General features: G+C 49.6%; 1 pseudogene; it reads left to right on the forward strand.

Annotated features, from left to right (window-relative positions):
- Nucleotides 1–18130: 18130 nt before the first annotated feature.
- LOC144175651 (uncharacterized) lies at nt 18131–22573 on the forward strand (annotated as a pseudogene).
- The last annotated feature ends 347 nt before the right edge of the window (nt 22574–22920 follow it).

Genomic DNA, 22920 nt, shown 5'->3' on the forward strand with positions numbered 1-22920 from the left:
ACTTATAACGAAGTCACCTGGACAAAGAGAACTACGCGGGACAAAAAAAAGAACAACGTAGGACAAGTGGTTCTCCTTTGTAGTTCTTCTCTTTTTTGCGCATCTTTCTGCGCTTTTATTTGCATGTCATAATGGGCGACAGTCTTATGTGGGGACGTATTAAACAGGAGCAAGACAGCAATCTGAAAAACGTTCTGCAGCAATGCCGATAGCACAACTTGAAGCTAAATTGCAAGAAGCCCCGCTTTTCGCAGGAATTTGTCCGATAGCTAGGGCACGTTCTGACACGTAAAGCGCTTAGAGCTTGGATGCGGTCAGTCTGCACGACATTCTTCAAGTCCAACCGCCAAGCAACACGATATGGAGGTCTTCTGGAGTATATTCAATTTTGTCTCCCTGTTCATTCCAAGCATTTGGACTGTTACAGCTCAATTATGAGAGTTTCTGACAAAGGATATCGCATGGGTTTGGGAGGGGTGCCACTAACAGAGCATCATGGCTCTTCGAGAGGCGTTTTCAAAACTCCAGTTCTGGCGTGCTTCACAGAGGGCCAGCCTATAACACTGTAGGTCAACGCAAGTCAAAGCAGTGTTGGCGCGTTGATAATTCAGAATGGCCACCCCCTAGCGTTTTCTTGTAGTACTCCAACAGAAACGCACCAGGGGAACGGTAAGATAAAATAAGAAATTCTGGCTAGCGTCCATGGTTTGGAAAAATTCCACGAATACCTATTTGGGCAGCCACACGTTGTACTGTAATCGGATCACAAACCATTAAAAGCGATTTTTTCACATACCGTTGTATGGGTGCCCACTCAGAGTGCAGCGAATGCGCCTCAACGGACAAAAGTACGCGAAATTTGTCAAGGACACGTCGGGGAAATATTCTGAACTTGATTCTGAAAAAACACTTTCACGTCATCATCGATAACCTGCCCGGTTGAGACTGGCGCCTGAATCAAGTAAGGAAAGAGAAGGCAAAGGGCCCAGAATGCTCCAACTTTCCCACTGCGCAAGCCCAAGTCGGCCCGGCACCAAAAATGACGTCTTCGGGGAACTACGCAGGTACCGGGCCTTCCGAGAGAAAATTCACACAGAAGAAAGATTGGGACTACTGAGTAACCGCCTCATCATCCCTCCTAAGATGCGCGGCGACATTCTTTGTTGTTTGCACGCTGCGCATGGTGGATCAGAAAAGATGAAGGCACGCGCGCGAACTGCTCTCTAGTGGCCAAACATAAACAATGACATTGAAGAAGCAGCGTGGCGTTGCGCGGTATGCCCGAAGCACAGGCCCAGAAATTCTCGAATGCCTTTAATGAGCCACGAAATTCCAAGTTTACCATGGCAGGCCGTCGGCGCCGATTTTTTGAACCATAACGGAAACGAGTACTTGTCTGTTTTGTAACTTTCATTATTTTTGTGACATCAGAGCAGTGCGGTCGGCATCTGCTAAGCATGTGATTTCCGCTTCCGCAAAAATTATGGATACTTGTGAATTTCCGCCCCAACTCTGCACCGATAATGGCCCGCAGTTTACCAGCCAGCAGTTTAGGGACCTCCTCGGTGAGGCTGGCACCAACCAAGTTTGCTCCAGCTCATATGACCCGCGCTCAAACGGTATGGCAGAAAGAGCCGTGCAAGAGTCCAAGAAACTGCTAAAGAAGCGTACATTTGGCTCGGTAGAATTTTGTGCGGCTTTGCTCAAATGGAGGAACTCTCCCCGAGACCCATGCTTGCAGTATCCGGTGCAACGACTCATGAAGATGTTGAGTAGGACCCCTCTGCCTGTTCCTGCCGTCCACCTCCAGCCGCGGGTCATACAACCTTAAGACGTTAAGCAGCGACTGCACCACATCCGCCAGAAACGACGGACCTTCTACAACAAAACCTTTAAGCCCCTTCCAGAGTTACCACGTGGACCCAGTGTTGCAGTAAAGAAAGTTCCAGCAAAAACGTTATCCCGCTGAATCGTCCAGACGACTAATACTCCACGCTCCTACGTCGTGGAAACTCGGTATTGGGTATTGGGACGTACCAATTCACGAAGAATACAAACACTTTAGTGGAATAGTCACTCCTTTTGGTGCGCATGAGCAGAACAGACTTCCCTTCGGATGGAAGAATTCTGGAGCACGGCTGCAGAAAATGAAGGCTGCAATACGACCAACCATTACTGTTCGTTTTGCGAAGTACACGTCGATGATGTAATAATCTATTCGGGGAACACAGATGACCACATATCACAGGTTTCTCAGGTACTAGACGCGCCTCGTAAAGCTAAACTAAAGAATAATTTAAAAAAGCGAGTTTTTTAAAACACTTCTGCATTTCTATGAAGAGACTGATGACCAGACAAAAAATACGAAAGAGAAATCCGGGAAGAGAAATTCTGAGCTACGAAAGGCCCGTGACGTGCGTTCTCTGCGAGTTTTCCTGGGACCATTATTGCGATCTAAACATCTGTACAAAACCCTTGCAGAATCTAAAAGAGTGTCATTCATTTTGTTGTTAAATGCGTACGCGGCACACATAAAATAAGGCAAAATATGGAAAAGCAACATCTTTCTCTACGTCCGCGAAGGTAATATTGAACACTGGGGGAGGTTCTCACGTAAAAATATCTGGACATAAATTAAAACGAAAATTAAGCAAAGCTTGCACAGTCGAGTAGCTTGTACCTTTTCCTATTTGTTTGTATTGTATACCTCTGCGGGCTCATGTAGCTGCAGGTTGGAGTATTTATGCATGTGTATGAATATGCAGAAAATATATTTATTTATTTCCCATATTTATTGACAAATATTTAGGTATAACCTATTTCTGTCTCCAAACCGACTCTTTTCCTTAATTCTCTCTCTGTGTGCTTTATACTCTACCTTTTTTCAAGTCTTCCAATAGGGATTAAAATTGTTTACATTGTATACATTGACACTTGTACTGTGGTGTATTTTCCCGAATACATTCTCCAATTACATATTGCTCCTGAGAGTAGGTGAGGTAAATGCGGAACTCTGTCAGAACCTCTATAAATTTACCCTGGTGTCCCTCTCACTAACACAAGGAATAATTGTTCTTGAAATAAAACAATTCACTACATCAATAGTTTACCAATATTTGGTCCGATATCTTCCAGCCACGTATTATTTCAAACTACGATGCCTGGTTCTCAAATTGCGATAATGTTTTCCACGCCTTCTTAGACGACCTTACAACTCGAGTTTGTTCTCAGTATTAAAAGTAGTCATTGTTTTACTGTGATGGCATATACGCCTTTTGTTCTGCCGGACATGCGTGGCCAAACGTTTGTATTTGTTAAAAACAGTTGCAACGCTATGCAAGATTAGGTAAGTAATAACTCACTGCCGACAGCACTGTATTCTAATAAAAGTGCTCGGTAAGGAGTGCCCGATTATTCCTATTTTCAGCTGCTGAATATCATTTGCGAATGTATTGGGTCAACACGTCTTCCGAAATCGTTTTTATTGAGATCAATGGTTGGCATTTTTTGAAGTACATTGGTAAATAGGATAACCATTTAAATTCTTTGCAGAAAAAGTTTCTTGGATTTGCTGTGTGCACTGGAATTGCTGATTTTGAACATGCTGATCGCAACAATTCTATTTTTGTGATAATACATGGGGTCCACTTCGTGGTTTGGAACTTTCATTGCTTTGAAAGAACTTCTTAGTAATGTCCGACACCCTTCGGATCATGTTGTCGTATTTTTCTTGAAACGAAGGTATGGTATTTTTTGTTTGCAATGGGACATTTTATAGGTGACTTGTGATTTTACTAAAACATTTGCAAATAGATACTTTCTTTACTTACTTCATCGAAGATTGGCCCGAGAAATGTGTACTTAGCTGCTGCTTCAAAAGCTGGCGAGCCACAATCCCCCCAAGTATATTGCCGCGATCCATGCAATGGGCTTCTTTATATCTTGTTTTTTGCTGCTGGGCTGTGACGGATTGTGTTATATTTGTCGCAATTGATGCACGTGTGGCATTCTTTAATATGGCGCACGGGTTTTCTTATTTGATCGGAAGAATCTTCAGCCCTAATGTCGCTAGCCTAGAATAGTCTTCTTTGATCGACATTGATCTCAATGTAAGCAACGTTTCGAGAAACCCGCGCTCCGAAAGATAAATGCCCGCAGAGTGACGCCGTGGCATACGAGTACCCGCCACTAGCCTGCGCACGCCACTTTGTTAACTGCTGCTTCCCCGCCTGTGTACTGTTTGAGTTGTTAGGGGAGCACAAGTTCACCCAACGAACGTGTTTTTCTTTCGAGAAAGTCTGTTGTAGTGAGATTTGTGACAAATGCTTGACATCGTACCAGCGAAGATTTATTCAGTGAAGCAACCAGTAACGTTACAGCGAAACAGTATATTTCTAACCCCCCCTCCAGTTTTAATTTCGGGTGAAGTCGATTTACTCGGCGCCACTGTGGCGCTCCTCCTTGGCACCACCGCCACCACTTTTTCAACTGTTGTTCTCCTCGCCACCCCCATGCCTTTTTCACAAGCTGCGCAATTTTAGAGGCGAAGCTCCTTAAGGCGTGGGTCTGTCCATCCTCGACGTATGTATGTAGCGACCTCTAGTTTAGTTCTTGGATTGTTTGCTAGATGGCGTGGCTGCCTCTAGTTTAGTTCTTGGATTGTTTAGTAGATGGTGGTACTTGTATATGATGAAAAGATGCGCTTGGATTGTTTACTAGATGGCGTGGCTACCTCTAGTTTAGTTCTTGGATTGTTTACTAGATGGCGGGGAGCGTTGTAATAAAATCCGTTCGCTGTTGGCGCGCACTCGGAGTCGCCCGATGGATAAGGCTGCAGAGCGGCGAGCGCGCAAGGCGGCCGCCGCCAAGACCCTGTCGTACGAGAGCGGGAGGCCGAAGCTTGTCGTCTGGCTGCGCGACGACGCCGCCAAGATCCCAGCGTTCGAGAACGAGAGGCCCAAGCGTCACGGCAACGGCGCGAGGACCCTGCCGTACGCGAAGCGGCACGGCTGCGGCGCGAAGAGGGTCTCCAAAACGTCAGAGAACGGGAAGCGGCGAGAAAGCGCGCGTATCGGCAGGCAGACCCCGATGCAGTGAGAGCTCCTGAGGCGTCTGCAAAACGCATCAGGCGAGCTCAGGCCCAAGGTGCCGACGCGCGGTTTAAGCGAGACTTTCTAGACGTTATGTTCGGACACAGATTTAGTGGGCGAACGTTCACCGAAGTGTCACGGTTTTACCGATGATTTCCCCTCAGGAGCTTCGCCCACTCATCATCATTCACCCCGTGGATATGCTGTGATTTTTTTTTGATGGCGGTATTGGCGCCCTTATCAGGTGTTACCAGGGCAACTGGCGCACTTTGGCCGCTAGTCTGAACCCACTATTCATTTCCCTAATGAAAGGTATCCCGCGCAACATTTGCGCCCGTGCATTCACGCCTGAGCACCCGGCCATCGCCGCTTGGCGGTTTATGCTCACACTGTTTGGGGGTGAAAGCAGAGGAGCGTGCATGCACAGCTAGTGTTCGTGCCGCTACCGATGACGTTCACTTTGTGCTGGCAGGAACTTTAAAGGTCCAAGGCCCATGGATCAATGCGACCTGTCAGATCTTCCATTTTGTCGAGCGATTGGGATATCAGCTGATGTGTTACACCGACAGTGATATGTCTATTACGCGCCCCGAAAATACAGTCACATGTTTGTCCTCCAGAATAAAGGTCGAGTCCTTCCAGATTTTACCTCCTTGTGGACAGACGGTGTCCTTCACTCGGAGGAAGAACAGGGGAAAACGAGGGAGCTTCTGCCGGAACATTAGCGCAAATGGGTGCAAAAACCACATAGAACCACTGCCACCACCGTTTTCACAGCAAGTTCCCTCTCGCCGAGCGACTGGGAATCTCTCACGGACAAGCACAATGTCGGCATGAGCCAATCATTTTTGTACAGCTTGAACTGCTTTCAGAGCGAGAATTTTCGCTGTGCCTATCACTTCTAAAAGGCCCACATAGCTGGTTCCCGGGTTACCATGCAGGAAATGGGAATGGAGGAAAGTGGGCGGAGAGCGTGCCTGCGCACATATAGATTTTATGCTGTGACTGACAATATGTCTGTTGTGTTGGCGGGAGCTTTAAACGTGCACGTCCACCGCCACAATGCGAACTTGATTGTCCTCAGTGGTTGAGCGGATAAGGTTGTGTTACGCAGACTCTAAGATGCCTACTACATGGGAGGGAAACACACAACTCTATGTTTGTCCACCAGAATAAATATCGACTGTTGCAGAGCGTTATTGGGCTGCGCGCTAAGTGCTCGGCCACGAAATAAAAACGAACCCGTTCTGTTTTGTGCATTTTGTGTACCGCTTCAAGCTTCGCGGGTCATCGTTCTTGACAGAATGGAAGGGTCCTAATTTTTATTGTACAACGTATGCAGGAAACTGAAAAAAAAACGGGTGTAGGCAAAGAGGGATAGACAGCAGTGTACGCAGCTACACCCGGCGAGGTGGACGAATGAACGAAATAACTGAACACTGTTTTATAGGAGTCGGTAAATCACAAAAATGAGATGTGCCTTCACAGATTCAGTTCAATGTTTAATGTTTATTTTGCATCGATATGACCTTGCACAGCGCTTTTTATTTTTGGTTGGTATGACACCGTCAGACTTATCAGCATAAGACACTGTTGCTAGCGGGTTGCTAGTGAATGGTTTGGTGAACTGACCGTCCGCTGCAGCAAAAGAGCATGATTTGCGGCGCTGTCTTATGGGTGTTCTTGGCACGCAACAACCTGCTGGCGCGTGGCTTTCGCAAATGAGCGACCACTGCGTCCCTGTTCCGTGGTGTTTATGGGAGACGGCTGCGTTCCTGACTTACTGAATAAACTTTATTGAAGAAAAGATGGAGGAAAGGGGAAGGGGAGAAAAGGATGAAAGAATCATATGTGGAACCTTTTGTCCAGGGCTCCAGTGGCTTCTGCTCCCGTCTTCGCCCGGCTGATTAGGTCCTTTTGGATCTGTAAGTGGGGCCGGCGAGGGCGGCCTCCCATCATTCATGGGAAGTCAGTGGCGGGTTCTTTTGGTTTTCGGCCCCTGCCCAGAGGTGTGGGCAGGCCCACGTGGCATGAAAGAGGGTAGCAGTCTCTCCGCATAGCCTGCAGTCTTCTGTGCAGTCAGGGTGCCGTTAGAAAATCTTCGCCCAGCGAGATTTATGTATGAAGGTGTTTGTTTGAATCTTACGTAGCATCTGGGCTTCACTTTCTGTTAGTTGGCGATGCAGGATTGGATATGTAGCCCGCTCTTTTTTGGTATTTTGTAGGTATTCCCCGCACGTAGTGGTGCTTGGGTATCGTAAGGCGTCAGTCACAGGGGGGTGGCGAGTGAAGCCGCATGCTCGCCTCTTCGCCGCCTCGTTACCCGGCAGTCCCTCATGTCCGGGAGTCCACGTAATGTTGGGAACTCTCTCGAGGGATTCCGGAAGTACCTTTCTAAGTGCAAGTGGTATTCTTCCTGCCGCTAGCATACGCACAGCCGCTTGCGAATGGGTGATGATGTTGAGGCCGCGGCCATTTCGTTCTCCTCAGCGAATCGCGAGTAGGCGGGCTCCAGTCTCCACGTGCTTTGTGGTGGTGTTTCGCATGGTGATGCAGTCTATGATGTCCCCTTCACGGGTGGTCACCAGTAATGCCGCTGTTTCTTCGTCATACTTTGCTGCATCGACGTACACCATATTATCGTGATGTTCGAATTTTTTGTGCATGAAATTGACCCTGGCCTTTCTTCTTTCTACGTGGATATTTGGATGCATGTTTTTTGGAAGGGGCAGCGCTTTGATGTGGGATTGTTGCGCAGGGTTTAGGTCTGTTTTCTGCTCTTGGCGTCTGCGATCGGGTGGATCGCCTACTTGCCATAGGATCGCCCTCCCTGTGCGGAACTTTTCTAGTCGTATTCGTTGTGCTTGAAGGGTGGCCTGTTTTATCTCTTCCATGGTGTTCGTAAGCCCAAGGTGAGTGAGCTTCTCATTGGAGGTGAACTGGGGTAGGTTGAGGGCAGCTTTGAACGCTGTCCGTATTATGGCGTTGATGTGCTCTTCGCCCGACTTTATGAGATTTGTACCGACGAGCTCACCTGGCGCCAACTGTCGGCGCCTATTAACATCGTGATGCACTCACTGCTTCGCTTCACCTCTCTTATGTGGCAGCATTATAAAAATGAATGCAGTTGTAATAAATACATATGGAGCGTTCATACGGCCGTCTCCGCTTCAGCTCGTAGCGGAGTCGGTAAAGCGCATGGGACTTCCCGTTGCGGCCACGTAGCACCCGGCTTGAATCCCAGCACAACCGCGTTCTTCTCGCGATGTCATTTCTGTGACAGATATGACGTCAGTGAGATGTTAATGGACCCCAGCATAAAACACTTTAGTGGTAAAATAGCTGTGGTTATGGTGACGAAGTTGCAGTTTAACACAGGCCATATTAGGTGACACAAAGGTAGAACTTTCTGTAATTCAATATAAGATGTTGGTTCTGGAATGCTGGTCACATAAAGCTATAAAATACGTACTTTTGGAGAAGTGAAACTGCCCAAAGGTTTTAACGCCAGCTGGTAATATTGTGCTTCGTTAAAGCTTCATTTTTGTTTTATCGCTCATATATCATTGCAACTCAAAGAACAGACAGATGCAGGCGTAGAAGTGCACCTGGGTTTGAAAGAAAACCTATATTTCGGAAAAACTTATCAGGCAATCTGCAATCTTGTTGTGTACCGTTCTCTAAATACATCACTTTTAAAATTCACAGCTGCTTTGTCTCGTTTTTTATAAATTACGCACGTCCCCCTTTGTCTTGGGCAATGCCATTATTCGCAGTTACTGTAATTCCGGATACTAAAATAAACACCACTTCAATGTAACCAAGCAAGCGGCACCCTTTCTCAATTCTTCAGTGTATCACCTTGAACTATTTTTGAAATTTGGCCGAAATTGACTCGCGAAATTTTTTAAACATTTTTGCGAAGCACCATTTATCAAAGGTAACAGTGTCTCTTATCACCGACTATTTTTTGGGGTGCTAACCAATTGCAAAGCTTTCATTTGTTGTATAAATGGGACCTATTAGCTACAAGGTCTTCAGAAAAGAGAAACATTTTCTTTTCTCGTGGACAAATTTTAGCAGGATTTTTACCACCGAATGGTATACACGGGGTGCAAAATTTCAGCTCGCTGGGGATCATGTCTAGCATACAACAACTCCTAGTGGTCCGCACACTACTCCTCAAGAAAAAAAGATATCATATATTCAGCTTAGTCTTTTCTTTCTGCACGAAGTTATTGTTCTTAAACAAGTTCTAAACAATTGAACGCCGAATATACTTTCTTCCCTTGGTGATTCTAAAAGGTGAAGTTAGAAATAAGCACCGACTTCTGCTAGCTTTTCTCGGGAGATATATTCTTACCAACCATACCCAACAAACAACATAGAAAATGATGAAGTTGAATTAATAAAAGGCAGAACATTACATAATTTTGTGTGACCGCAACAGTTTCAAATTTGCTAACCAATAGCACACGCTAAAGGATCGCCATTGGGAGACAAAACATCAGGAATATGAATATGTTTGCAGAAGGGTTGAGTTCTTACATTAAGTTTCTAATGCATTTTCAATGAAATATTTCTAAGAAAGTTTTAATGTATGTAGATCCTACTACCAGCTGAACATATCAATCAATCAATCAATAATCAATCAAATCAATTGTGTTGACCTCATAGTAGGGGAGAGGAAAAAGAGCAGCAAGAAAAAGCTGCGCGAAGCAGCTGGACGGGGCGGCTGCCGCATGTACTTGGCAGCAACGGGGTCGAAAAGAAGAGAAAGTGCAGCAAAGAAAAAAACAAACAACATACTTTGAAAGAACGCCCTTCGAGCGTAAAGGGTTCGCTAGCCCGACCCCGCCCGACGACGTAACGCCAATCTACATGAGAACAAGTCACCAGTTTATTCTGGGAGAACAAAGGAATGAAAAAGTCCCCCGCATTTCACCGAGGGGGAGAATGTGAAAGTGCGAATGCACGGTTGTCGGCCCGCTTGCGGCGCTTGCGCTCGGCACCCGCAGCCCACCGCCTCGCCGCCTTCTCTTCCATCTCTTCCATCGGGTTTGTAGTATCACGTGTACACCACGCAGTTATCAAGCCGCTATAACGCCGCTGAGTCGCGAACGCAACGCCGCTGACGACGTAGTTTGAATGCGTTAAAGATATAATAAGCGTTCCTAACTCTGAAATCAGCGTGGTTTCGTGGCTTAGTCGGTAGAGCGTCGCGCTGCGGCCGCAACGTCCTCAGATCGAAACCGGGCGCCGGATGCTGTTATTTTTTTATATAGTGTAGTGGCCTGGCTGGCGCGCCGAGAGAGGGTGTTGCGAGCTGGAGAGTAGGCGAGGGGGGAGAAGAGGCGCTACGCGAGCGCCCTCACGCGTCGGAAATCCGGCGCCGTTGCTAGGCACGCTAGCTAGCTCCGTTGCTAGGCTGCGGACGGACGGACGGCGGTGGACGCGTGATTCAGGGTTGCTTAAGAAGTGCATTCGCACTTAAAAACAAAGAAAGCACCTTGGAAGGCACAGTTATGACAGTACAGCCAGCGTGCGCGTAAAGCGCGTAAAGACAGCATTGCGGCAATTGAAGCACTGCTTGTTCAGAAAGTTACGGCCTGGTGCTGTACACTCCCGACGATGTCCTCAGTAACTTGTGCCGACGACGGGTGAAGAGCGTCCGCTGCGGACGCTGGTTGCTCCTCGCTGTCCGGGCGCCATGGCTGTTGCTCCCCGCCCGTCGGTCCCGCCCGCAGCTGATCTCGCGTGTGCCCCGGTGAGCACTCCCCGCCTGCTCTTCTGAGCGCCGCTTTTACGACACTTTGTTGGTTTTGCGAATGTTCCGCGTCTTATGTGCACTACACGTATTTGTTCCCGCTCACTGTTCATCACACACGCGCGCACGGGCGCATGATGCACGGACGCCACTATCACTGTTCCACGCGCGCACTGCACTGTAATCACCCTACGCGGGCGCTCGTAGGGGCTGCGTCCCTATTCTCTGCCTCCCCCAAGACCTGTCAACTCCCGAGTGTTTCGAAAAGCGCTGGGGGCTGCCGTAGAGGGAGACTTGGCCAGTGTGTTTGATATAAATTCGGTTTTAGGAGGGTCTTCCCGTTCGAGGTATGTTGCTGTGTCGCTGAGCGGTAAGGCATCCTGGAACAACATGGACAAGATTATATTTCTTCAGATTGCCGTTCGTAATATCCCTCAAGGTCGTCAATGTATACGGAACCCGTATCTTGTCCTCCATGTAGGTTGCGAAGAATTACGTCAAGCGAGATTGGCCCTTTGTTACCTCATAAGCACCTACCGATCGGTCAGCCAGGGAAGGAGCAAACGCTTTTGTTGCATCACTCACCGAATGTGTGCGTCGTAGTGCCAAGTCCTCGACGGAAAACTCAACCTGGCGCCGTCCCTCTCGTACTGCCAGCGGTATTCGAGTCTTGCCAAGTCGAGGTGGTGCCTGGCATTCTGGAGGGTATTGTTCAAAGTGCTGCGAAGATCCTGCGCATACGTATTTTAAGTACGAGGGCGAACCTCAATCTGGTCACTGAATGAATGTTCAACAGGAAAACACAGGTCGCGGAAAACAGCAAGGTTGCCAGTGTAGAGCCGGTCGAGCGATTGACCGTATCCCTATTTGCAAACGCCATTTCCGAGAGGCGAGCATCTCAGTCTTTGTGGCGCTCACTGAAGACAATTAGCATCGTCTTCAAATTCCTGTTGACAGGTTTCGTAATGTTTGCTTAAGGGTGGTACGGAGTAGTTTTCTTATTGTACTACGCCCAGAACCGAACAAGTGCCCACGAAGTTCTTGCGGGTGAAGTACGTCGCATTGTTCGTTATGAGTTGTTCGAGATATCTAAAGTGGGTAAATGTATCCAACAACTTCTCCAAAATTAACTTTGAATTAAATTTACGTAACGCGTACTGCTCGACCCACTTGGAGAAATGATCTTTGGCGACAACGAGGTAACGATCGCCCTTCACTGATCTTGGGCATGGACCCATCACGTCGGACGCCGCGATCTGCCAAGAGAATCGGCTCTGGACCGGCTTCATGAGGCCAGGTGGTTTACCTCCTCTTGGCCTCACAGACTGGCAAACTGGGCATGTCTAGAGGACTTCATTACGTCCTTTCTCATGCGAGCCCATTTGACAACTCAGGGTACCTTTTCCTATGCTTTCTGTTCGTCACTATGACCGCCGAGGGTAGTGTCGTGGTAATATTTGACAAATACCTCCTTAGGCGCTTGGGTACACATTCGCGGAAGGGATACTCACCACTGTCTATATCTGCACTTGGGATGTACCGCAGTAGCAAGCCGTTCTGGCTTTGGACGTAGCAGACCTAGTCCGGGGCCCGTGCCGCCGTAGTATCGTCGTTCTATGTGGCCGTAAAGGACTCCCAAATACGCCTGCACTGTTCATCGGCCTGCTGCGCTTCAAGCATCTTCTGAGGACTTGCCAGGGGTCCCCAGTCTTCCGCAGCCATTGTAACCGCGAATAAATGTGGTTCTAGTTGCTGTTGTGCTGGTAGGGGTGCGCGAGACACGGCGTCCGCGGGTTTGTTGCTGATGGCATTGTATAACACTTTCTAGTTATACTTGTGCAAGATTAGCGTCCAGCGTGTGAGGCGACCTGCAGAGTCCTGACAACCAGCACAGCGCTTGGTGGTCAGTATGTGTCGTAAAATCTGCGCCATTCAAGTGCACGTTGAACTTTTTGAGTGGGGTTAACACTATGGTTGGACACTCTTTTTCTGTGACTGAGTAGTTTTGTTCAACCGCTGAGAGAGTACGGCTGGCGAACACCAGAGGGTACAGTTCACCGCTATCCTCCTGCAGCAAAATGGCTTCTACACTGTACTCACTTGCGACGGTTTGAACAACAAAGGGGTGGTTGAGATCTCGGAACCGCAGGCGTGTGGTGTTGGCGATGGCTGATTATAGTGCCTGCAACGCCTGCTCCTCTGAAGCCATCCATGACCACCTGGCGCCCTTCCTTAGCAGCTGATTAAGGGGTTGTGCCAAATCTGCACAATTCCGAATGAAGTGCCTGTAGAAGCCGATCATACCCATGAAGGGCACGGACGTTTGACGTTCTCCGTTTGACGTTGTCCGGTTTCTGGAACTGCAAGATCGCCTTGAGCTGCTCGTCGTTTGGCGGGACTTAACCTTGGTCCACAAAGAAGCCCAGGAGCTCCATCCTGCTGGCCGCCAGTTGTACCTTGCGAGGGTTTACTGCTAGGTCTGCCTTTTGCATGCGCTACAATAGTCTGTAAATGAACAACGTGATCCTCAAGGTTGTCTGAAAATACAACCACATCGTCTATGTACGCCATGGCGTAGTTGAACTTGGCGTCTCCCAGCATAATGTCCATCATGCGCAGGAAAGTTGCTGGATAATTCCACAAACCAAAAGGCAGCCTGAAGAATTCAAACAGCCCTCTGGTACAAGTGAACGCTGTGTTTTCGATATCCATTTCTGTTATAGGGATCTGTCGGAAACCTTCATTACAGTCGAGTGTGGTGAAAACATTTGCCGAGCCTAGCGCGTGCATAACCACATCGATGAATGGAGAGGGGTACGAGTATCTTGTGGTTATCTCGTTTAGGCGTCTGTAGTCTGCGCACATGCGGACACTACCATCGTTCTTATCCGCAACCACAATCGGAAATGCCCAAGGTCTTTTTGTTGGCCTCATAGCTCCTGTATGCAAAATCTCCGGCAGGGATGCGTCCAGCTGTGGTTGCTTTTGGGCGCTCAAGGGTATGTGGTTGAACCGTAGTGGACGCGGCTCTCCTGTCTCCATGTGATGCTCTAAAATATTCACTGTACCCGAGGCTTCCGTGAACGTCGCTGCGAAGTGTTGTGGTACTGCTGCGAGCCCTGATTGTGCCTCCGGTGGTCCTGCGAAGGACAGCAAGATTGTTTCAAACCATTTTCAATCTTTCCGGTGGTGTTCTCTGCTGTTAGCAACCCTGACAGGGATTTTGATGGTCTTGCTGCAATGCTATTCAGCGGCGTTCCAGGCCGTAGTGGTAGTATCCAACCTTCACGTCAAGCACTAGCCCGGTCTTGGCCATACAATCGGGGCCCAGAATTGCTGGACGGGAAAGACCAGGAAAGTACAAAAAACTTTGCCTGTGTTTTCGACCATCCGCGATTACCGTCAGCTACGCTGCCGATGTTACCGGCCCAATCTAGTCATAAGCTGTTCTGATACTGGTGCTTACGTTCCAGAATTTGATGTTCCTCGAGAAGCACCATTTTCCAACAACGTCTCCAAACACAGAAACCGTTGCTCCAGTGTCCAGTAGGGCAGGTATAGTAAGGTCAGCTACCTTGACGGTAATGAAAGATGCATTGTCCACGTTTGCAGCCTGTCCGCCAAGGGCCAAGGGCTAACAGCTCCCCATGCACTAATTTTTGGTCACTGGCGGCCCTTCGTGTGCCTTCTGCACCAAGTTCCCACCTTCCATGTCGCCCATGTAGAGTGTGGCATGCTCTACCCGCCATCCCCGCCGACCTTTCGTCGGCAGTAGGTCTTTGCACTGCTGCGTCTTTGGGTTTCTGCACTGCTGCCGGTGGCAATGCGACGAGTCTCGCGGCATTTTCGAGTGGCGTTTCTCTATTGGCTGCGCTAGGGGGTGTGCACAGCGTGCCCCTGGGTGGTAGGATGACCAGCATGCCAGTGCATTGTCGGTTGCGTCTGTTGGCTGCACTGCATTAGGGCGAGGTGGTACCTCCGGGCACACAGAGCTTGAGTACGCGATCTGGTGGAAAGCCGTTTGCGGCCTTCTCTTGTTGCTCGACTCGGGAGATGCGGACACGACTTCCTTGCTGATGTCTGCACAGATATATTTGCGATGGTTAGAACATATCTCTCTTCTTTGCGGTACTTGCCTCTGGTCCGTCCGGCCGAATGGGCGCTCGCACGATGGTGCCACAGCGCTGGGGTGATCCGGAGTTCGAAAACCATCTCCCACTGTGGCGCCGCACCACTTGGATGAGTAGGACTGCAACCATTTCCTGCGGGGGCGCCTCACCGCTAGGGTGAGTCAGCGCTGCAAACATCTGCTACGGTGGCGCCGCACAACTGGGCTGAGTCAGCGGTGCAACCATCTCCAACGGTGGCACCGCACCTCCTGGGTGAGTCGGCGCTGCAACCACCTTTGCCATGAATGATCGCTGCTCGCCGGAGGTATTTGTTCTGCGATTGCCGTTTGTCCGGCCCCACGATTCTGAACGGCGCCGCCTTCCTTGCTCGCTGCGTTGTTCGCTTCGCTCGGGTGCACCGCTTTTCCATCCCTGGGGGTGTGGCGTAGGTGCACGCACCTGAAGCCTTTGCCCCCTGACACTCCTCCACCGCCGCCGCAGACAGAAGAAATGAACACCAAACAAGAAGAAAAAGAACCGGCCATCAAGAAACGCATAACGGCGACACAAGGCGCGATAGAGATCACCAGCAGCGAGGCCCGGACGGACGAGTTAGCGGTGGGTCTGAAAAGCATTGAAGCGCGAGCAGACCGGATGTTCGAAAGAATCCAAACGGCCACCACGGAGCAAAGCAAAATCTACGGCGAAAGATTTCTCAAGATAGAGACAGCGCTGCAACACCTGATGTCGCAGGGAGTACATACGGAACAACAATGGATCCAGGTACAACAGTGATTGTGTAGCAACGGAACTGTCACGGCCTCGAGAGGAAATCGACAGTGCTATAACAGTATATTGAGAACAGTGAACAAGAACCAGATATACTTCTACTGCAGGAGACGTTATCGAAGACCCGGCCGTTACATGGACACAGGACAATTTGGCCTACAAAAGAGGATAGCAGAGGCCTATGCGTCATGAGAAAGAACACACACACCGCATTAGAAATAGCGCTCAAGAACGTCGCAACCGACCATGCATTCGTGGACATTGTGATAGGAAAAAAGGCCAAAAAGAAGGAGAGCATCTATGTGCTGAATATCTATAGTAACCCGAGCAAACGGAAACAACGCTTCCGGGCACTCTTCAGCAAGGCCACCGCGGAAGCAAAAGGGGCCAAACTGCTCGTGTGTGGCGATTTCAACGCGGCAGACCAGTCTTGGGGTTATATCAGAGGCAACGCGAAGGGCAAGCATCTGGCGAAGTACGAGGCCGACAACGGATATATCCTAGTCGCGGACCCGACTAATCCAATGAGAACCGGAAACTCCGTGTCCCGGGACACAACGCCTGACCTGACCTTCGTTAAGAACATTGCGGAGGAAGAAGTCACGTGGAGGAATACCGGGACGGACCTAGGAAGCGATCACGCTATAGTAGAGACCAGGATCAGATTAAAGATACGAACGCCACAAATACGAAAGCACCACTGGGTCGGCTGGAAAGCATTCCGGACGCAGAGGGCCGAACGAGGAGAGGAAGAAATCACGGACATAAGCGCCTGGATGGAGAGAGTCACTTGTGACGTCAAGGCTGTCACGAAGGAGATTACAACGGACGACGACAAGATAGGCGGAATCGACAGCCTGCTAGCCCACCTTCTGGAGGCCAAACGCTCTATACAAGAACGATGGAAAAAGCAAAGACTTAACAGGAGACTGCGCAAAAAGGTGACTGAACTCAATTGCAAAATCTAGGAGCACAGCCGTGTACTCAGCGACCAAAAATGGAATGAATTTTGCAAAGCCGGAGACTGCCAAATGCATAATAGAAATACTTGGATTCTGTTTCTTCCCCTCTTGGACGAAACCAAGACAAAATGTAACCAACGGGACCGACTAGCGAAAATTATGCATCGGGAAATCAAAGAAAAGGGAGCGACGGCCGTGGTGCAGCAACTACTCGATAATTACATCCCCAACTCGCCGAAGGTCACACACGGCAACTATAGAGGCAGAACAAACGAGAAATTAGACAGAGAAATCAGTGTGGCGGAAGTACGAGTGGCAGTGCAAGAGCTTTACAGAAGGTCGGCGCCGGGACCAGACAGGGTGCCCAATTGGGCCCTCCGGAACCTGGACGAAGCGTCGATAGTAGCGCTGAAAAAATATTACAATGACTGTTGGAGTACGGGAATCATGCCGAAAGAATGGAAGAGCTCACGGATGATCCTGATCCCCAAGCCGGGCAAATCACCAAATATAGACAACCTCCGACCACGCTCACTGACGTCCTGTGTGGGCAAGGTGTTCGAGCACGTCCTGATGGCACGGTTGCAAGATTACCTCGAAGACAACGACCTGTACCCCGCAACGGTGATTGGATTCCGCCGGCATCTCTCTACACAAGACGCCATGCTGCCGTTGAGACACCTAACCATCGACAGGGACCCCCGAGACACCAGGGCTGTATTGGGGCTCGACCTACAAGGAGCTTTTACTAACATTAACCACTCGGCAATACTCGAGCAAGTTTCGAGGTTGGACATGAGTAAAATGTCTCACGAGTATGTCAAGAGCTTCCTGACGGGGCGAAGGGCGAACGGAGGTGCTCATCGCCGGAGATGTCGAGACAAAAGCAAAGGAGATCGGAAGCCGAGGCACGCCTCAAGAGTCAGTGATCTCGCCGCTCCTGTTCAACCTGGTAATCATCAGGGTCGCCCAACAGCTCGCAGAGGTGGAGAACGTCGAGCATATGATATATGCCGGCGATATCACCCTGTGGGTCAAGGGAGGTAGCAACACCCAAGTGGAAGAGGTCCTGCAGAAAGCAGTGAGGACCGTCGAGGGGACCCTCGAGGGCACTGGCCTGAGATGCTCACCGAGCAAGTCTTAGCTGCTTTTGTACAAGCCCACAAACAGTGAGCGTGAACAACGAAGAGAACGAGACGAGATTAAGATCTACACCCAGGACGGGTAGGCGATCCCCAGGGTATCCGACATTAGAGTACTGGGTACGCTTCTCAACGAGAAGGGCAACAATAGGGGAACAATGGCGAAGATCGCCGGCAAGGCGGCCAGCGCCATTCGGCTCATGAAAAGAGTTTCAACAGGAAGAGGGGGCTCCGCCCGGAGAACCTCATACGACTAATGCAGTCATTCGTAATGAGCCACATAACATACGTGGCGGCGTTTCACATGTGGAAAACCACTGAGAAGAAAAAGCTGGAATCGCTCATTCGAAGGGCGTATAAGACGGTCATCGGACTACCCGAGTCTACAAGTACCGAGCGACTGCTAATCCTGGGCGTACACAACACCTTGGAAGAAGTCATCGAGGCCCAACGGGTGGCGCAGCCAGAGAGGCTATACATAACCAAAACGGGCAGAAGAATCCTGGACAAGCTGGGATACAACTACCATGAACAGCAGGGAACCAAGACGCAGCTACGAGGCGACGCTAGGGACAAAACCCAGGTGGATGCAGTCCCCCGCAACATGCACCCGGAGTACAACGAGGGCAGGCGGCGAGCACGGTCCAAGGCGCTGGCGGAGCTCCATGCCCGAGACACTGGAGCCCGCTACGTCGATGCATCAGAATACTGCAACGAACGTGGCTTCGTTGTGAAGGTGGTCGACGCCGAAGGCAACCTCCGAGCGGCGGCCAGCGTTGCAAGCGGGAGAGCCGAGGAAGCAGAGTAGGTGGCGATCGCCATGGCCCTCAAAGATCCAGGCTGCACAACGGTCCTGGGTAATTCCAGGCAAGCTGTCAAAAACTTCTCCAAAGGCAGGGTTTCCCCCGTAACGGAGAAACTACTGCGAAGACAACCAAGCCTCATGGGGCAGACGAGAATCAAGTGGTTCCCGGCACACGCAGGTACGGTGTCGGCACGTGCTCAGAACCACAATAAAACCGCACACGCTCGTGCGCGCGAACTCACTAACCGCGCCGGGCAAAGTGGTGGAGAGTATTTGTGGCACAGCACACGAGAACGAATGCCTACCTACAAAGAAATTACGCACGCCTATCGACTTGCCAGATGCAAGCTCCCGCCGCCCTGCAAAGAATTGAGCAGGGAGCAGGCGGTCATCTATAGGCGACTCCAAACAAAGACGGTCCCGAGCCGCTACCTAAAGCACAAGATGTACCCGGAGACATACCCTGATGCCACCTGTCCGGTGTGTCGCAAAGCTCCAGCAAGACTCGAGCCCATCGTCTGGGATTGCCTCGCGTACGCGGACGAATCAAACACAAGAACGATGCCACCTGCCTTCGAGGAGGCCGTGCGGACTGAAGACCCAAATCTTCAACTCTAGGCTGTCCAGCGAGTCATCGTGGCGCTGGCCAGGCAGGAGGACCCCGGCGACCCGGTCACGGGCAGCGGAGGATCCCTAGCCGGGTTGGCTACATCTGCGGTGACGACCCCAGCCAAGTCAAGAAGACCTAGCAATAGGACTTCATTCACAGGCCCCAAATAAATTTTCCCAATCCAATTCGCTTAACGCGAGAACATCATGTTCGTCCGTCGACATAGTTGTAGCTGCAAAATACTGTCAACACGCCCTGGATTACAGCCTTTCGGACGGGCGCAGAAATAAAAGAAAATGCTTCGAAGTGGCCACGCACGGTCAATCAGCGGTAACACTTTGGAGGTAAGCGCAAATTTTAAGGCGAGTCCTTCACAAGATTTCTTCCGCAGCCTTCGGCCGCTCCTTTCCACGCCAGCTTCGTCATTGAGCGGTGGCTTGTGGTACATGGTTGGAAGCATTCTCCGCTAGCTGAGCGATGCTCGCGAAGTAGGCACGGCCGGCGTTTCGGGCTGCTGCGTGAAAAACATTAGTGACCCAAACAAAGCATACACATTTCTGAAACGTTCTGCAAGCATTTCCATCTGCAGGCGGCCGTGAACTTCGCGGGGCGTGTCAAGGCTCGAAGACGATAAGAAAAAAGAGGTATAAGAAAAGAAACCAGGTTGGGCGCCAGTAAAGGAAGGCCCTTCGAGCGTTAAGGGTTCGCGAACCCGAACCCACCCGGCGAATTAACGTGAATCCGCACGAGAACAAGTCACCGATTTATTCTGGGAGAACAAATGCAGGAAAAACAAAGAAAGCAACTTGGGAGGCACTGCTATGAGAGTACAGCCAGCGTGCGCCTAAAGCACGTAAAGACAACATTGGGGCAGTGGAAGCACGTTGTCGTCTTCAGTCACTTGTGCCGACGACGGGTGAAGAGCGTCCACCACGGACGCTGGTTGCTTCTTGCTGTCTGGGCCTCATGGCTGTGGCTCCCCGCCCGTCAGTCCCGGCCGCAGCCCGCGACCGCAACTGCTCTCGGGTGTGCCCCGGGGAGCACCCCGCCCTGCTCTTGTGATCGCCGCTTTTACGCTACTCCGTTGGTTGTGCGGATGTTCTGAGTTGTACGCGCACGACACGTATTTATTGCGGCTCACTGTTCATCATACACGCGAGCACGGGCACATGACGCACTTACGCCACTATTGCTGTTCGACGCGCGCACTTCACTGTAATCAACCTACGCGGGCGCTCGTAGGGGCTGCGTCCCTTAAACTTTAAATACGTATTCAGTAAACGTACCAAATAGTACTAAACAGGCATTGTTAGCCGGGTAAGAGAAGCAGCAAAATTGACTTCAGGTGGATGTCACCGGAATTTCCAACAAAAATTCAATAGATACATGACAAATTCAGTCGGCGCGGCGGCAGCGTGGCTGCAACGTTGTTCAACCGGAACATCTTTTTCTTGGCGCAGATCTTCAGCATCGCATTCCCCGGGCACGCTTCCGCTCGGAACCAAGCGGACCACACTGATAACCCGTACCCGACTTTAGAAGGATCAGAATGGGGTGGGGTTAATATGGCAGACATTCTCAGATAATGTGAATAGCAGCCTACCATTGTCGCTGAATTAAAAAGTTTATGACAGCTGCATCTTACCGGTACTCACCTACGGGGCAGAAACTTGGAGGCTCACTAAGAGGGTTCAATTTAAATTGAGACCGACTCAGCGGGCAATGGAGCGGAAAATGATAGGTGTAACATTAAGGAAAAAGAAGAGAGCGGAGTGGGTCAGAGAGCAAACTGGTGTTAAAGACATATTAGTAGAAATTAAGAAGAAGAAATGGACGTGAGCAGGGCATGTAATGCGAAGGCAAGATAACCGCTGGTCATTAAGGGTAACAGAGTGGATCTCTAGAGAAGGCAAGCGTTGCAGGGGGCGACAGAAAGTTAGATGGTCAGATGAGATCAAGAAGTTTGCGGGGATAAATTGGTCACAGTCAACAGAGTGGATCTCTAGAGAAGGCAAGCGTTGCAGGGGGCGACAGAAAGTTAGATGGGCAGATGAGATCAAGAAGTTTGCAGGGATAAATTGGTACATGTTGGCACAGGACAGAGATAATTGGAGAATAATGGGAGAGGCCTTTGCCCTGCAGTGGGCTTAAATAGGCTGGTGATGATGATGATGATGACCCGACATTGCTTCAAGAAGAAAACGAGCAGTCGTCACACTTCAGCCGCTTCACAATTCCACCCGCGGGTATGCTCGCTGTCTCTGCCGAGTACAGCGCCAATGCCCGGGTGACGTAATCGCAGCAGCAGCTCATAAACGCACCACTGCCTCCCGGACTATTCAGTGGGCACGGCGGTAGCGTCGTTGGAACGATGTTCAACCGGAACATCTTTTTCTCTGCGCAGGTTAGTCGCATGCCTGAGGCCAAACCTTTTCAAAGTGACGATGTTTGTCTTTTGCTGCTGCCCAGCCCCATTGGTGTGAAACGAGGTTTGTCTCTTTAAGTTCTCGCACATTTGTTAATCTTTGTTTGAGATGCGGTGATGTCGAGCATAACCCAGTGCCAGACTCTGTGAGGTCGGACAATGAAGGCTAGCTTCATTCTATTCTCACTGACTGTGAACTGATTCTTGACGTACATAAAATTCAAAAAGCAATAATGAAACAGATGAACAGCTTAGGTGTGCGCAGAAAGCCTTAACCGAATCTTCCGGGCAGTTCAACGATATGCTCAACTCATTAGAAGCTTCCGCCGCTTGCCTTGCTGGTTTCGGTGAAAAAATCCAGTCACTGGAATCAACTATAACGAAGGTTCAAGACGACGTTACCTTCGTCTTAGATAAAATTGATAATCTGGACGACCACAGCCGCCGAAATAACATCATTATTCAGGGCGTAAAAGAACAGAACGAATCTCTGGTATCCTTGAGCGAGAGTGTGGTTAATGCATTTTCATGAAAACCTTAAAATTTAGTGTGTCAGGAGTAGAATTTGCCTCCGGGTAGAAGGTATAACGCAAAACAAAATTCCTCCCGTAACTTTGAAGCTCGTCGATTTTCGCGAAAAACTCCTAATATTTAAGAACTACTCTAAACTAAAGAATACAGATACGTATATTACCGAAGACTTCTTCCAGAATGTTCGTGAAGTCAGAAAGAAACTTTGGGAAAGCCCAAGTGAAAACTGCAAGCGGAAAGAGGATGTAAAGTGGGTTTTTGATGAGGTGTCTGTGAATGGAACTACGTCTGTCTGGGACAAAAAAATGATAAGGTGCCTGTTCAAAAACGATCAGCCATATGACAACCTCCCGCATTCCCTTGTGTAAAGCTACTGAATGTTAACTGCCTTAGTATTGCAAACAAGATACCGGAACTAGAACATCTCATATCGATACATTATCCGGACATTGTAGCAGTGATACAGACCTGGCTTCACCTTGGAATCCACGATAGCGAATTTTTTCCCCCTGAGTATCGTGGTTATCGCAAAGATCGTGATTACAGGTTAGGCGGTGTGGCGTTACTCTTTAAAAATAACATACAAATTGCTAGAATAGCCGACCCTACTGGTGTTGAGGCCGTATTTTGTAATATGTGTCGCAACGGACAGTGCTTGGTCATTGCTGTTGTTTACAGACCCCCTGGTTC

Source organism: Haemaphysalis longicornis, unplaced genomic scaffold (genome assembly GCF_048455015.1).
Source record: "Haemaphysalis longicornis isolate Haplotype H1 unplaced genomic scaffold, Haemaphysalis longicornis Haplotype H1 scaffold_3, whole genome shotgun sequence".
NCBI classification, from domain to species: domain Eukaryota; kingdom Metazoa; phylum Arthropoda; class Arachnida; order Ixodida; family Ixodidae; genus Haemaphysalis; species Haemaphysalis longicornis.